This window comes from Peromyscus maniculatus, chromosome X (assembly GCF_049852395.1).
Source record: "Peromyscus maniculatus bairdii isolate BWxNUB_F1_BW_parent chromosome X, HU_Pman_BW_mat_3.1, whole genome shotgun sequence".
In the NCBI taxonomy this organism is placed as follows: Eukaryota; Metazoa; Chordata; class Mammalia; order Rodentia; family Cricetidae; genus Peromyscus; species Peromyscus maniculatus.
The window spans coordinates 100947705-100965580 of record NC_134875.1 but is presented as its reverse complement, the minus strand read 5'-3'; the positions used below and the strand labels follow the sequence as shown (position 1 = coordinate 100965580).

Below are 17876 nucleotides of genomic sequence, written 5' to 3'. Positions count from 1 at the left end.
CAGATTTCAAATCTCTGTCAATAGGTAGAGGTGGTGATGGTGGGGTTTGACAGTTTCTTTGCTTAGTAAGAATAAACCAAGTGTATGGAACAAAGAAGAGATGGTAATGGAACCCTCACTGAATGCCAGTGTTTCCAAGATGAATGAATGCTAAGTAAGTCAGCAAAAAATACTAGGAAGAAATCTTTATGTTAGAAGGAGAACCATGGCAAAGAACTACGTATGTATCAGAACATTAGAAAGTCTGTGGAATTTTTTTTTTTTTTTTAGTAATGTCAGTCACTCCAAGGTTTTCAGTTACTACTTAGTGGCTTATGTCTTCTAAATCTTTACTTGAACTCAAAATTGATCTTCTGACTGCTACATCCAGTTGCTTCCCGTACCTATCGCCTTTGTTTTTGTCTCAACACACACAAACTTCAGTTGTCCCTAATGTTTCCCATGCCCTCATTAACGCAGGGCAGGATCCCCTTCATCCTGGATGTCTACACTCTAATATGATGAACATGAGTATGACTATTGCCCCTCTCTCACTACCCATCATGTCATTATTCTTATCAATAACATTTCTTAGATTATTTTTCATATAGATATTCACTTTTCAGCGCCTCTGTAAGTCACTGGCTAAGCCACCGTCTCTTCTCACATAAATGACTGCTCTAATCTAATTGGTCTGGTTTCCAGTCTGACCTTTCACCAGTATCCCCCATAGTGTAAAAACTATTTCCAAAATTCAAATATGGGATTTTTATTCCTGTAGTTAAAATTATACTGGGCTCTCAGTCATCCCCTAGGTTCAATATTAAAAACTTCAAAAGTTAGTTGTCTGTTAGTTTCCTTGTCCCTCCATTCATCTCTGCCACTTTCATACTTTGCTGTGGGTTGAATGAACGAGCATTCTTTTCTCTCATGTTCTGCCAGTTACACTTGCTCCTTTTGTTATACAGTTCTTCTTTTATATCTTTTCTGTCTCTCTACCATTAATTAATCTTCAGAGCAAACCTGATTTCTTACTTCATCAAGGAAGGAGGAGGGAAACAATAATAAGAATATATTGTATGAAAAAAATCTATTTTCAGTTTTAAAAAAAAGCTAAAAATAGTTTTTCTAAAAGAAATTAGATTTGTGGGTTTTATCACATTATCCACAGAGTGAAAATAGTTGAAACTGTGAACAGTTGAAAGTGAAAGTAGGGACAGTACCTATGGGCAGCTCATTATCACACCTAAGTGAAAATTTTATCTCTTAACTGAATAGCAAAACTTCTCACATTTCATGGTAGGTAGAGACATTTTAACTCTTAATGTCACCTGAAAAAATCCTGAATATCAACCTTTCTTCCATATCAGCAGATAAAGGCCACCATTAGACCAAGAAATTAAGTTATAGACCAGCTGTGTTTCTACTTAGAAAGATGTGGTCTTCTGGGATGTATACAGCTTTACCACCTAGTCTACAGCTCCTGTGGAAAATGCTGGGATAAGGTACTAAACACCATAGATACTACAATCAATGGATTCTTTATTATTATTATTTTTTAAATTTTATAATTAACTTAATTTTACATATCAGCCATGGATTCCCCTGTCCTCCCTCCTCTCCCCCTTGCCCTCCCCCCAGTCCATCTCCCATTCCCATCTCCTTCAGGGTAAGGACTCCCTGGGGATTCAGCTCAGCCTGGTAGATTTGGTGGAGGCAAGTCCAGTCTCCTCCTCCCTTCACCCAGGCTGAGCAAAGTGTCCCTGCATAGGCCCCAGGATCCAAAAAGCCAGCTCATGCACTAAGGACAGGTCCCAGTCCCACTGCCTGGGGGCCTCCCAAACAGTTCAAGCTAATCTTCTGTCTTACTTATCCAGAGGGCCTGATCCAGTTCCATGGGGTCTCCTCATCTATTGGTTCATAGTTCATGAAATATGGTATATATGCATAATGGAGTACTACTCAGCAGAGAAAAACAATGACATCATGAGGTTAGCAGGCAAATGGATGGATCTAGAAAAAAATCATCCTGAGTGAGGTAACCCAGACTCAGAAAGACAAACATGGTATGTACTCACCCATAGGTGAATACTAGATGTAAAACAAAGGATTCTTATTTTTTTAGTACACCCCAAAGCTTCCTCCCTCCACTAAACCTAATACCTTCTTCCATAGATTCAACACACCATTGCACCGTCTTTTTCCTCCAGAAAAGACCAGGCCTCCCAGTAACATAAACTGAACACAACACAACAATATACAATAAGGCCAGGAATATACCCTCACATCAAGGCCAGGCAGGAAAACCCAGTAGGAGAAAAGGGGTCCCAAGAACAGGCAAAAGAATCAGACACCCATCACTCCCACTGTCAGGAGTCTTACAAAAACACCAAGTCAACAACCACAACATGTATGCAGAGGACCTAGCCCAGACCCTTGTAGGTTCCACAATTGCTGCTTCAGTCTGTGAGCTCCTATAAGTTGTGTTTAGATTATTTCACAGGGTGTGCTCTCGCAGTACCCTTGACAACTCTGGTTCCCACAGTTCCTCCTCCCCTCTTCCATGGGATTCCCCGACTTCCAGGGGAGGGATAAAATGAAGACCTCCAACCTGGGCTTTGTCTGTGCTTAATGTTTGGTTGCAGGTCTCTGCACCTGCTCCCATCAGCTGCCAGAGGAAGCCTCTCTGATGACAACTGGGCTAGGTACCCATCTTAATATAGCAGAATATCATTAGAAACTATTTCATCACTTTTGTTTGTTTGTTTTTGTTTTTGTTTGTTTGTTTGTTTTTGATTTTGTTTTTTGACTAGGAATGTTTGGTCCTACATTAGGTCTCTGGGCTACCTAGTCTTCTGTTCCTGGTCATCAAGGCAGTGCCAGGCATGGACTCTCTCTGTCCATGACACTAGCCACAAATTAGACCAGTTATTGGTTGGCAACTTACATGAGTTCTGTACTGTCATTTCCCCAGCATACCTTTCTGACTGGGCAGACTGGAGGTGGAAGGTTTTGTGACTGGGTTGGTGTCCCTGTCCAACCATTGGAAGCTTTGTCTGGTTACGGAAGATGGATGGTTCAGGTTCTATATCCTTCATTATTAGGAGTCCTTCATTAGGGTCACCTTCATAGATTCCAGGAAGTTTCTACTGCACTAGGTTTCCACATGGCCCCCTAAATGCCCTCCAATTCCAGTTGTCTCTCCATGTTCTCTCTCTCTCTCTCTCTCTCTCTCTCTCTCTCTCTCTCTCTCTCTCTCTCTCTCTCTCTCTCCAACCCCTTTGATTTCCTTTTCCCACATGCCCCCAGGCTACCCACAGAATTTATTCTGTTTCTCCTTCTCAGAGAAATCCATGCATCTCTCTAAGAGCTCTCCTTGTTACCTGGTCTCTCTGGGTCTGTGGATTGTAGCATGATTATCATTTACTTAACAGCTAATATCCACTTATAAGGGGGTACATACCATGTTTGTCTTTATGGGTCTGGGTTACCCCTCTAAGAATGATTTTTTTCTAGCTGGATCAATTTGCCAGCAAATTTCATGATGTCATTTTTAAAGAGCTGATTAATTCTCCATTGTGTAAATGTGCTATATTTTCTTTATCCACTCTTCAGTTGAGGGGCATATAAGTTGTTTCTAGTGACCAGCTGTTATGAATAAAGCTGCAATTAAAATACTTTAACAAGTGTCCTTATGGTAGGGTTGAGTGCCCTTTGGGTATATGCCCAAGAGTGGTATAGCTGGGTTTTGAGGTAATTTAATTCCCAATTTTCTGAGGAACCACCATATTGATTTCCATTGTGACTTTACAAGTTTCTACTCCCACCAGCAATGAAGAATGATCTCTTGCTCCATATACTCACCAGCATGAGTTGTCACTTCTGTTACTGATGTTAGCTATTCTGACAGATGTAACATAGAATCTCAAAGTAGTTTTGATTTGCATTTCTCTGATGGCTAAGGATGTTGAACATTTCTTTAAGTGTTTCTTAGCCATTTGAGATTCTCTACTGGGAATTCTCTGCTAAGATCTGTACCCAATTTTTAATTGGATTGTTTGGTTGCTGATGTCTAGTTTTATGAGTCCTTTCTATATTTTTGGATATTAGTCCATTAGCTAGCTTGCAAATATAATGTTCTGTTAAACTTACTATGTTATGTATCAATATTGTAGCATCTGAGAAATACATTAGTCAGTGGATTCTCAAAAACATTGTTTAGTAAAATGTGAAACCCATTGAAATAATTATTTCTAAATTTCATTAATAAAATACAATGAATGTAAATGACCTTTAACAAAAAAGAAAGAATCCGAATTTTCAAGTTATTTATTCTTAATATGACAGAACCCTATTTATTTTAAAAACTGGAGAACCTATCAGTAGAACTACATGTACAAATGTATACCTTATATGTTCCATTCATTCAGTATGCAGGAAAGAAAGAGAAGAGAATGACTATCTTCCTCAGAGTTGTTGTCCATCACAAGTAGGAGTCAGTGCATGTTTGCTTTGTAAGCATTAATGAAACTTTATGTATTATTTTCCATTCCTGTTATACAACTTATCAAACATTTAAGATATCAAAACAATGTTAATTTAATATCAATCAGATCTGCAGTTCAGAAATCAAAACTGGATCTGTGTGAGCTGAGACCAAGGCATCCTCCACACATTGTGAGGAAAAAAAATCTTTCTTTACTGTAGTTTCTAGATATTTCTCACATTCCTCATCTCAGACTTCCTTCTACATCTTCAAAACAGCAGATCATAGCCATGGTTTTCCCGTGCTGCTATCTCTGGTTTGCCTTGTCAGGCCAAGTAGTTTGTTTTGTTTAAGAGCCCCTGTGACTTTATTTGTCTCACTGGATAATTCTGGATAATCTTCCTATCAAGAATGGGTTGATTAGCAAGTCAAATTCCACCCATAATCCAAATTTCCCTTTTTTTGTGGAACATAATCCATTCAGAGATGTTAGGATTAGGAAGTGGGTGACTTTGGGAGGGAACCACTATTCTGTTTATCATGGGTTAATAGAATTAATATCTATAGCGGAGGAAAATGAGAAGTGAAAAGTAAATGTGGACTTTATTATCTTAAACATCTTTACTGAACATCAGATGTAAAATATTCTATGCTAAGTGGTAGAAATGTAGTTCTGATCTGGACAGCTACTTTCTTGAAAATGAGAAAGGATATAATGTTATTATGAACAACTTTAGTAGGATTATGAGTAGTGAAAATGCATTGCATTGATTGCAGAGTGAATGGCAAATGAGGGACCTCTTTGACACTACAGTTCTTTCTGTTCTTTGTGTGGAAGTTTAATTAGTTTAGTCATCCTCATTACAAACTGACCACCAATGTCACTTTATGCCCTCTAAATCTAAAATTCTAAGATCAAAGGCTATTACTCAGGTTTAATGGAAGGTGTTTTTTAATACCATTTTTCATTCTAACCTTTTTGACTTGACATTGCTATTTTGTATCATTAATAACATGACAAATCTATTTTCTATGTATGTCCTAAGTTTGGAGCCTTCCTTTATAATGATTCCAAGTATTACATAGCCTTATATAATATTTACCATTATTTTTCTATAATTCTTATCTCATTATCTCCCCCTCATGTATAGTAGGAGTACAAAATAGTCTATAAAATTAATAGCTCTTCCATATGACTTCATATTTCTTTTTAAATGAAATAAAATCGTGTCTCTTTGTCATTCTTCACTATGTATATTACTTAACTGCTACTTTTTAACATCCTGTCCTATGCCTAACTTTTATATTGTTTCACATAAATGATAAGTATTTTTAATTAATATATTAACTAACAAACATGCCAAATATAAATATTCTCCAGCACAAACAAGATCATTAGAGAAGTGGGTTAATCAGTAGGAGGAAGAAACAAGAAAGAGAAAATGTAATAGAGAATAAATATGTCATATATATGAAACTATTACAAGAAAACCCATTAGTTTATGTACCATAAATTAAGAAATAAAAACATTCCTGATGTATTTAAAATGAGTAACAGGGCACATGGACACTCAAAAATTTCTTGGCACACAGGTTATATCTCATTGCTTTATGCAATGGGCATAATCGTGTTCACAGAATTGTTTAAATTCTCTGCAATATTAGGGACTGTTTTAAGCAGTGTCTCATTATTGTGAAAAGACAACATGACCATGGCAGCTCTAATAAAAGAAAACATTTAACTGGGCTTTTGTAGAGCTTTTGTCTATTGTCATCATTGCAAGGAGCATGGTTACATGAAGGCAGATATGGAGCTGGAGATGTAGCTGATGTACATCCAGATCTTCAGACAACAGAAAGACAGAGCCACTGGACCTAACTTGGGCTTCTGAAATTTCAAAATCAACCACAGTGAACACTTCTCCCAATAAGGCTACAACTTCTCCAACAGGGGCACACCCTCTAATCCTTTCAAATAGTACTACTCTCTGATGACTCAGCATTCAAATCTATGAATCTATGGAGTCCATTCTCATCCAAACCACCACATTCTACTCCCTGACTCCACTAGACTTGTAGCTATATCATAATGCAAAATGCATTTAGTCAACTTCTAAAGTTCACATAATCTATGACAGTCTCAACATGGCTTAAATTTTCAAAGTTCAAAGTCTCTTCTGAGAGTTATGCAATCTCTCAACTGTAATCCCCTATAAAATCAAAATAAAAAAGCAGATCACATACTTTCAACATACAATGGCACAGGATATATATATATATATAACAGTTCCAAAAGGGAGGAAAGGGAACATAGGAAATACTGGATGAAAGAAATGCCAAAAACCAGTTGGGCAAACTCCAAACTCTGCATCTGTATGTCTGATGTCAAAATCTTCTTCAGATCTCCAACACTTTTCAGCTTTGTTGACTGTGACACAATTCTTTCTCTCAGGATAGTTCCACTTCCTGTTGGCAGCTCTCCTTGACAAGTATTCCATGACTCTGGCATGTCCAACATTTTGGGTTCACCAAGACAATCCAGGCTTCAAATTCACAGATTCATGCATTGGCCTCTCTGGGTACCTATACAGGGACACTCTGACACATAACTGGCCTTAGCAGCTTTCCTTGACCATGGAGGAATATTTCACAACTCCTTTCTTGCATCCTGACCTAAAGCCAGACACACATGGCCAAAGCTGCCAAATTCTGCTGTTCACTGGGGCTAGAAATTGACTTCTTTGTTCAAATGTATTTTCATCAGTTTTCTCTTTTAAATAGTTTCCTTCACTGATTAATCTTTTGTTTAGTTGCTTTTCATACGTTAGGAGCTTAGCTGGATGACATCTTTCCCTGATGTCACCTCTCCCTTTATTTTATTTAATATCAGGTTTTTCTTTAAACTTTTATTTCCTTGAGCACTGACTTAACTCTATTATACTTCCTAGTACTCTTTTTCTTCTCAAACTGTACAATTTGTATTTTTCCTTGCTCAGATTGCTTCTTTTCATTTTAGATCTGCATAAGAGTGGCCACGAATAACAGCACGACACAGCCAATACTAGGCTGTCTTGAAATCTCCTCTGCAAATGTCTTTAGTAAAAATCTCTTCAGTTTAGCCACAGAAAGATTTTTTTGGATAAGGGCAGAAAGTGGCCACATTCTTTGCCAAAATACCACAAGAACAGTCCTGAGGTCATTTACTAACATTCTTCTCCTCTGAAAACTTTTGATCCAGGCCATCATAATCTGCATTGCTCTCCGCACCTCTGTCTTCAATGCTCCAAATAGCGTGGCCCATTTACCCCCCTGCTTAATGCATTCAACTGCTTTCCTAATCCAAAGTCCACATTTTGCAAACAAGCAGAATGGTCGGGCCTATCACAGTAATACCCTACTCCCTGGTACCAACTTCTGTCTTAGTGTTCTGTTGCTGTGAAGAGACACCATGACACAGCAATTAAATGAAGGAAAGGAAAGCATTTAATTGGAGCTTCCTTAGAGTTCTCAGAGATTTATTCCATTGTCATTATGATGTGAAGCATAGTGGCATGCAGGTAGACATGGTACTGACAAAGTAGCTGAGAGTTCTATAGCTGGATCCTCAGGTACCAGGAAGAGAGAGCCACTGAGCAGGGCTTGGGCTCTTGAAGTCTCAACGTCTACCCCTAGTGACTTACTTCTTTCAACAAGGCCATACCTCCTTCTCCTATCAAATAGTGCCATGCCCTGGTGACCAAGCATTAAAATAGATGAGCCTATGGAGGCTATTCTCAAACCACCAGGTGACCCTCACTTATATTACTTTATCAGGTAGCAGACAAGAGGTCAGGTCATAGAGAGATCCTCCTTTATCATTTTACCATAATCTTTTACAATTTAATCCATTTAACTTCCCTGTTTATGGGTTTGAGTGAGTCAACATAAAATTGCATTGGACAAGAAGCATGACTTGATTTCTCAGTGTTCTATTCCTTGTTTCCCACTTGTCAAAATTTATCATTTCCTCCCCAACATTTTTCTTTTTTGTTTGCATACATTCAGCTAGACTCAAATTTACTGTCAGCTTCTCTAAAATGGCTCCCCTAACATACAAGTAGCTGAATATTCCTTTCTCTGTACCACTGTAATACCTTTCTGGAAACACATATTCTTATTCTTGCAAAATACTCCTTTTGTTTATAGTTTCTATTAGATTGTAAACTTTGCCAGAGACTGACTTTCATTTGTATTCTCAAAAACTAGTGAAGTGGCCACAAATAGTATATATTCTGCTTGTAACTGTCACAGAAATAATTCCACAAATCATTTCACTAAATTACAATAATGGGTCCATGATATAAAAAGTAATTAATGTCCTCATTTCAAAGTAAAACAGAATGAGGGCTAGTTATTTTAAGGCCAGAATTCTAGTACATCTTTTAGTGGAAATGGAAGCTAGGTCTCCTCACTTAATGCTCTTTCAGCTTAGCTCCTAATAATACTTTTCTGCAGTAATTTCTCTTGGGAATAATGAATATCACATTTGGATGTATCCTGCATTCATATTCTTGATGGTTTCAAGCATATAAAAGTTAACAGGTTAAAGGTTGATGCACTAATCTCAGGAGACATAAAGTGCTATATATATTGAATAAAACTGACTGCCAGAAGTGGTTAATTGTGAGAAGATGTACATGTTTTATGTCATAGTAGAAAGATAATTTTATGTGAAATTTTCCCATAGAGAGAATAAAATAAAATATTGATCACTTTTAGCAATTTATGAAGTAGTAGTTCTTCACTCCCTGACATCCCTAGGGAACAGTTTTCAAGTAAATTTTTTAAGAGAGATTTTCTTCATTGCCTCTCAAATTAATATGCTCAGGAATATTTTTATGAGTGAAAAGAAGTTAGTTATAAAACTCTCAAGAGAAAATGAGAAAAAATTCTATTTGAAATAACTGAGCAAGAACATGCATAATCACTTTTCAATGACATATTTCACTTTATTGTCTTCTTATTTACTTCATTGCTGATTTCACATTTTTATTAGACATAACACGTCTACAATAATACTCTGTAGCTGAAAGTTTTCCTGTGTCCCAACAAGCTGGCAGCCACTCAGACCCAAATAAACACACAGAGGCTTATATTATTTTCAATTTATATGGCCTAATGGCTCATGCTTCTTGCTAGCTAGCTCTTACATCTTGAATTAACCCATTTCTATAAATCTATACCTTGCCACGTGGCTTGTGGCTTACCAGTACTTTACATCTTGCTTCTTCTGGTGGTGGCTAGCAGCGTCTCTCAGCTCTGCCTTTCTCCTTCCTCTCTCTCTACTTGGAATGTCCTACCTAACCTTATCTGCCTCACCATTGGCTAAACAGCTTTATTTATCAACCAATCAGAGCAATACACATTCACAGCATACAGAATGACATTCCACAGCAATATTCATCCTCTTAAAACATGAAAATAGTCTCCATAGTGATTTGCATATGTATGGACAACATGTGTCAATCATAGGGTAATTGCAAGTATACAATGGAACACTAGAAAGTATAGATTGAAACATATATTATAAACCTTTAGCATAATAACAAGATAAAAATAAAAATTGGGTATGACCATTGTACTGGCTGGTTTTATGTCAACTTGACATTAACTAGTCATCTCAGATGAGGGAACCTAGATAGAGAAAGTGCCACAATAAGATCAAGCTGTAGACATGCCTGTAGAACATTTTCTTAATTAGTAATTGGTGTTGGTTGTCCCAGCCCATTGTGTATGTGGCCACCCCTGAACTGGTGGTCCTGAGTTCTATAAGAAAGTATATTGAACAAGCCATGAGGATCAGACCAGTATTAACCCTCCAGGGTCTCTGTATCAGCTCCTGCCTCCAGGTTCCTGCCCTATTTGAGTTCTTGTCCTGACTTCCTTTAATGATGAACAGTGATGTATAAGTGTAAGCCAAATAAACCCTTTCTTCCACAACTTGCTTTGGGCATGATGTTTTATCACAGCAATAGTAACTTGAACAAGGATAATCACTTTGAAAAAATATCTTTCTTCATTAATTGAGAGTTAGTAGCTTAATTTGTGCTAATGATTGTTATCTTGCATTTTATTTTGATATTAATCTTCTGCAGAGATAAACTGCGTGAAACTGGAAACAAATGTTTCTATATAGAAATTTTAATAAAAAATATGTGTTGCCTTTATCAGACAATTAAATGACATTGATGATTGAAATACTTAAGTATATTCATACATTCTCTAAGTCCAATTCTCTCAGTCTAAAGGATCTAGTGTTAAAAAGGTACAGAAACAGAGGATATGGTATTTTGAGCAAAGTAAAAAGAAGCAGAATAAATGTATATTTATTATGATTGTATGAAATATGTTCTACTTCATTACATCACATAAATGCTAATAATAGGTATCTCTTTATATTTATCCTGGTATTAATCAGTTAAAATCAAAACAAACAATATCTGCCATTGAGATTGTAATACAGAAATTCAGAGAATTTCGATATTGGGTATCATGACTGTAATTCCAGCATTCAGGAGATAGAGGCAGAAATATCAGAAATTCAAGTTTACCCTAATCTACATAAAAAATTCCAGAGCAGCCTAAGGTTTATGAAAGAAAAGAAGAAAAAGTAATTCAGTCATCTTTACCTCATGCTCTTAAGTAAGAGTACATTGAGCATGATGACTGGGGAAAGCATATTTCCATGCTTAACAAATGTCATAAAACTCAAATAGTGTTTACCAGAGTAGGAAGAGTAGGAGATGAGGGAGAGATGAGAAAGCATGATTAATGTGTAATAAGTTATTGTTAAATATAAGAAAGATGTCCTAGAGTGTTGTATTGGAGGGTGTCTTTAATTAATAATTACTTACTGTATACTTTTAATGTCTAGAAGGAAATATTTTGGAAGTTTCATTTTCATGTGTTTGTATTCAGACATATCTGTGTGAGTGTTCATGTTCATGTGGAGGCCAGAAGTTGGCATCTAGAGTTCTCTCCAATCATTCTCTGTATTTTTCATTCAAGCAAGTCTCTCAGTTCAACCCAGACCTCACTTACATAGCTAGTCTAAATGTTCAGCTTACTCCAGGGATTCTCTGTCTGTACTACCAGCACTGGAAGAGCAGATAAGTCACCATGTGAACCTGGTATTTAAGTGGGTACTGAATTCTAGTTCTCCAGCCTTATGCTTGTATGCCAAGCATCTAATCATCTAACCAGCCCTAGAAAGCTTTCACTGTAAAGAAATGATAAAGATTTGAGGAGACAGATATGTTCATCTTTATTTAGATATCACACACACACACCATATATATATATATATATATATATATATATATATATATATATTAAAATGTCTAATGGTACCACATTAATATAGTTATAATGAGTGAATGAAAATAAATTTAATTTAATAAAAATATTTTTATGCTGTCACATTTTTTAAAATAATTAAACACACTAAATGACCAATAGTAAAGGTAGGAACATGGTATGTCAATTAAATAATCTAGCATCATTAGGGAGGTACTGTGTGCAATTCTTGATAAATTTATATGGACATTTAAATTGTATATTATAAAAGTCCAAGATGTTTTCATATACATTACAGCATGTATAGAAGTCTGGGTTGTTCAAATTGATCATCTAAACTTGTGCTTGTCTTGAATTTGTTCACATAAGTTCAACTTTTGTTGCTTTGATTATTTTATGACATTCTATACAATTTACTAACAAATTATGTACATTAAATTCCATAACAAATTCTGACGTAAAGGCATACCTAGTCAAAATGAAAACTATGGACTTTGTTTCAAATGATCATTGTCTATTTATTCTTCACATTGTCTATATTTATTCTTCATAATACTAGATTTATTTATTCTGAGTTTATCTTATAGTATAAAAACAGAAAATAGCATGCAGATTGATTGAAATGTTGTAAAAACAGTTATTGAGCAATAAGACACTAATAATCATTCTAGATTTTGTAGCTATAATAAAATGAATTATAATCATATTTATCACATTTAAAATGCTACTATTCCAAAGTAAAATATTAGCAAGTAATTCATTGCAGATGTATTTTTCTGCTATGAAAGATGATAATTGAAACAGGATATTTCCTGAAGATGTTTGTATGCAGAACCTCACAATTACTGCTATTTATACAGTAGATAAATAACATTTTGCTTATAATGTCAAGGTTTCTATGCTGCCTTCAGTGCTTTGTATATGGAGTTTGAAATTAATTGAAAACAAAATCACAATTCTTTTTTCACCTAAAAGCCTTTGGAACAACTACCTTCAAAAGGCTTATTTTAGAGGTCATTTGCTATGTTTTAAAACATCTGAGTGTACTTGTGTACTTTCAAATACTCTTTTGGTACATTTTCTATTGCTGTAACAAAATTTCTGGGATTATGTTATTTATTCAGAAGGACATTTTATTTTGATTCATGTTTCTAAAAGTTCGTAATGTTTATAGAACTTGTTTAGCTTCTGGTGAAGGACCCATTGCAGAAATGCAAAGGCCTAACAGGTACTTTCAGAGATTGCACACATAAGGAGTAACCTTTCTTTATCACTGTTATATATCTGCTTCTTCTGAGTTGGACATGATCATTGCCCAATAAATCACTGTGTTTGTCATCAGTGCTATGAGATCTTAATAGCATAGAAGTCATACATCATAGAAAAGATGAGTCTGTGCCGGGCGGTGGTGGCGCACGCCTTTAATCCCAGCACTCGGGAGGCAGACCAGGCGGATCTCTGTGAGTTCGAGGCCAGCCTGGACTACCAAGTGAGTCCCAGGAAAGGCGCAAAGCTACACAGAGAAACCCTGTCTCGAAAAAACCAAAAAAAAAAAAAAGAAAAAAGAAAAGATGAGTCTGTTATGTATTAAACATATTTTGCCTACAATAAAATTCACATTGGTGCTTAATACATTCATATGACTGCATTTGGAACTGGGATTTAATGTACAGTACTTCCATGTTCTCATATGGAAGGGGTACAAAGGCTCACTGAGCTATTGAACCTTCTTCAATGGATACATCAGAGCCTCCTCTCACTTCTAGAGGTTACAGAAGAGATAAAATAAAATGATTGCTTACGGGAACTCTTCAGTAGTATGGCTACCCATAAATTGTGCAAGGGAATCTTTAGTGGTGCAACTTATTACAATGCAGTTGGGACTCTTAGTGACAAAGCTGCCATAAATTGTTCAGACAACTTCCTGGTGGTACAGCTGCCTTTTAGGTTCTAATGTTCATGTAATTAACCCTAGTAAACTTACTGGTTCACCAATCTGTACTAGGACAAAATGTTTTCTTTGGTCTTCTAGTGTCCTCTTTCTCTAGGGTGAATAAAAGTCAAGAATAGTCACAATCATAACCATTTTGTAATTACTATATTCAGTTGTTAATGTAGTCATGTGAGAGTAAGAAGTTACTCCCATTAGAAGGCATTGATCAATTCAGGCAGTTTCTGCACCTTGGCCCAAGCACCACCCAGTTCCAAGTATAGCCATATGAATGTACTAAGCTGCAACATGAATTTTGTTGTGGACAAAATATGTTTAATACATCACAGACTTATCTTCTCTCTGGTGTATGCCATAGAATATTCATGTATTTGAATGAAAAAAAAGAAATTGGAATTGCAAATAAGTTTATTTATGTTCTGGAATAGCCCTATATAACATTGAGAGATATTTGTCTAGACTTTTGTGTCAAGCCAGTTTAAATCTGACCATTTGAAATATTCTATTCCTTCTTTTATTGATTTGAAGAGAATGGTATGGAATTTATAGTAATAGAGAGGAACAGTTAGGCTTAAAATATTAGTCTGTTGCTGGAGGGCTTCTCTCCAGGCTCCACCAAGCCCCGCAGTCCCACAATCCACTTATAAAATAATCACTCAGACGCTTATATCACTTATAAACTATATGGCCGTGGCAGGCTTCTTGCTAACTGTTCTTCTATCTTAAATTAACCCATTTCTATAAATCTATACCTTGCCACGTGGCTGGTGGCTTACCAGCGTCTTCACATTCTGCTTGTCCTGGCGGTGGCTGCAGTGTCCCCACCTCAGCCTTCCACTTCCCAGAATTCTCCTCTCTCCTTGTCCCACCTACTTCCTGCCTGGCAACCTACTTCCTGCCTGGTCACTGGCCATCAGTGTTTTATTTATATATAGAGCAACATCCACATCACTTCCCCTTTTCTTCTTTTTTTTTAAAAAGGAAGGTTTTAACTTTAAAATGGTAAAATTACATATAACAAAACAATTACGAGCAAGAATTATAGTTACAATATTAAAGAAGATGTCCTATCTATCTTATATTTGTGAGTTTAAGGTTTTATGTCTAACTTATCTTTTATCATAACTGAGGAAATTACAACTATCTAGTTTTCAACCACATCAAAGACCTGAGAAGGAACATAATGGTACCTGAGAAATGGTAGATGGATGCAAGCAACTTTCGGGAATCTTGCAAAAGTAGACCAAGACAGCTGGCAGCCTGGACAGTCACCTAATGTTTCTCAGCATTGTTGGTGCATTCAAATTGGCTACAGGCCTAGAGTCTCTGACAGACCATTTTTAGAAGCAGGAATTCTGAGAGACCATCTTACCCTGTCTTGGCAGAGTACAGTGGTCGCTTTCCTTGTGTCCCGCTTGTCCAGAAAGGACAGCATTATATTTGTACTGTCAGCCATCAAGGCAAGGGCAGTTCTTTGCCCAGTAGGCCATTTTGTGCCAAAAAACAAACTTCCAAATGGAAATGTCTTAGAAGCCCAACATTCTCTCGGGATCAATTGGTGCAGCCAGGAGCAATTGTGTCTCATGTCAACAGAATTTTAAGTTATTTAAATGCCATATTCTCTAGGTCTATGAGGTGTTTGAAGATTACCTATCTATCTGAAATATATCTATGTATACCTAGAAGACTTAACTAACATGGCTACAGATATGATTATCATAGATGACTAATTATTAATCTATTTTTAATTATCCATTACAATTTTAAATGAGTTACATAAACACAATACCTCAAACAAGAATAGAAATAAATATATACAGTATAATAAAATTAACTTCAAGCCTGCATCAACAAACCAAAATCTATACCAATGTAAAACATTTTAAACAAGTTGTTCTTTAAAAGTAGGTTCATTAATCTACCCTTTTATCTTATCATCTCTATATCCTCCTATATATCTATATCATATCCCCTTTTTCTTTTTTAGAAAGAGATCACATTTATAATCAACCTGTTTTAAATAAAAATATTGGTTTTTCTCTGTCCCACACCAGAGAGCTCTTCTGATTTGGGACACAAGAATCTCTTAACCATTTTTTTTTTAAGCAATATGTCTGGGTTTAGAGGAGGAGTGAGCCAATTCCACCTCTAAAGCCAGCTTGGTATATTTGGAAATTTGGGCATAGCATCTCTTACTACTTCCTGCTGGAGGGGGGCGCTGTATCTTATGGGGATGCAAAGAAAATTTTAGGCCTATGGGGTAGTCCGTGGGGCTGTATTGTGTGAACCAGTTGCCTTGAAACCACTCTGGATGTTAGATCATCTGGGCCATGGTGTCATCGAAGACCTTTCAGGGGGTCTGGGCTGGTGAAACCTGATGTATCTTAATCTGGAACAAATCCACAGCCTCTGGCTTTCTGTGGAAACAAAAGCAGAACCTCTTTTCCAAAGCAACATATCCTTAAATCCAAATTTTGAAGTCAAGATACCTTTAAAATATACATTTTGGCATAACTCAACAGCTTTTGCAATCAAATGTTTTTCTTCAGTTACGAATAACAAAGAGAACATAATCCAGATTCTCTGTGTGGTAGCCATCTTTACCTTGAGCCTATTGCTTTAAACTGTAGTATTCTAAGCCTGAAAAGGCGCTGTGGCTGCTGGCTCCGCCCACTTCAGCTTCCCAACATGGCAGTGGTACGTTTTCTGCCAGCTCTGGGAGTCATCAAGTCTCAGAAATTGTGGGTCTAAGCTTTTATCAAAGCAGCGTGTAGCCCAGAAACCTCTTTTTTTTTTTTTAAATACTAGTAAAGAATAAATCTACCACACAGCGTACTGTGCCACTGGCAGACGCCTCATTTCCGCCATACTGCCGGTCAAAGGCACACGCCAGGAACCCGCCAGTGTTCAAACCTGCGTTTTGCGGCATCTAGCTGCCCATATGAGACAAGAAGCAGGAACCTGGTTTTGGCTTTGTTTAGAATTGGTTATTAAATATTCTCAGGTTTAAGGTGGAAACTCGAGCCGTTGGGCGCCATTTGTTGCTGGAGGGCTTCTCTCCAGGCTCCACCAAGCCCTGCAGTCCCACAATCCACTTATAAAACAATCACTCAGACGCTTATATCACTTATAAACTATATGGCCGTGGCAGGCTTCTTGCTAACTGTTCTTCTATCTTAAATTAACCCATTTCTATAAATCTATACCTTGCCACGTGGCTGGTGGCTTACCAGCGTCTTCACATTCTGCTTGTCCTGGCGGTGGCTGCAGTGTCCCCACCTCAGCCTTCCACTTCCCAGAATTCTCCTCTCTCCTTGTCCCACCTACTTCCTGCCTGGCAACCTACTTCCTGCCTGGTCACTGGCCATCAGTGTTTTATTTATATAGAGAGCAATATCCACAGCATTAGTCTATTTTTATTTATTCAAATCTGTCAACAAAAGAGAGGCTTTCACATTGTACATTTCTGATTTGTGTGATATCATATGGTTAATGCTGAAATTAACCGTATGTATAGTAGCCTATGGGAATAACATGGTTAAATAATAAGAATGTATATTAGGAAGAAGAATAAAATTTTCCATCTAATAGTTACCCTTCTTGTGGATTCATATACACACACACACACACACACACACACACACACACACACACACACACACACACACATATATATACAATCATTTTTTTTTTTTGAAACAAGGTTTCTCTGTGTAGCTATGGCGCCTTTCCTGGATCTTGCTCTGTAGACCAGGCTGGCCTCAAACTCACAGAGATCTGCCTGCTTCTTCCTCCCGAGTGCTGGGATTAAAGGTGTATGCCACCACTGCCCTGCCTCATATTTTGATTTAAAGGGAGATGTCAATTTAATGTATGAACACATTTATTAGGGAAAAGCACTTATTTGCAATATTTTGTATGTTTTTAAGAGAAAGAATGAAAGTTTACTACTGAAAATTATATGAGAAAAAATGTTTACATTTTGAGGTATTTTCATAATAGTCTGTTTGACCTAAGTATTCAGTTCTTACATATTGTATAGATGTACTGATTTATTGACTATTAACTGATACCAGACTTTGAAGAAAATATTTTAATAATGAAGGTAGATGTTTTTCCTGTCAA

The 17876-nt window shown here is 36.7% G+C and overlaps 1 protein-coding gene across 11 annotated transcripts in view; it reads left to right on the top strand.

Moving 5' to 3' along the window:
• Positions 1-17876, top strand: part of Dmd (dystrophin) — a 2251111-nt gene that overhangs the window by 304536 nt on the left and 1928699 nt on the right. The gene's annotated exons all lie outside the window — the stretch shown is intronic.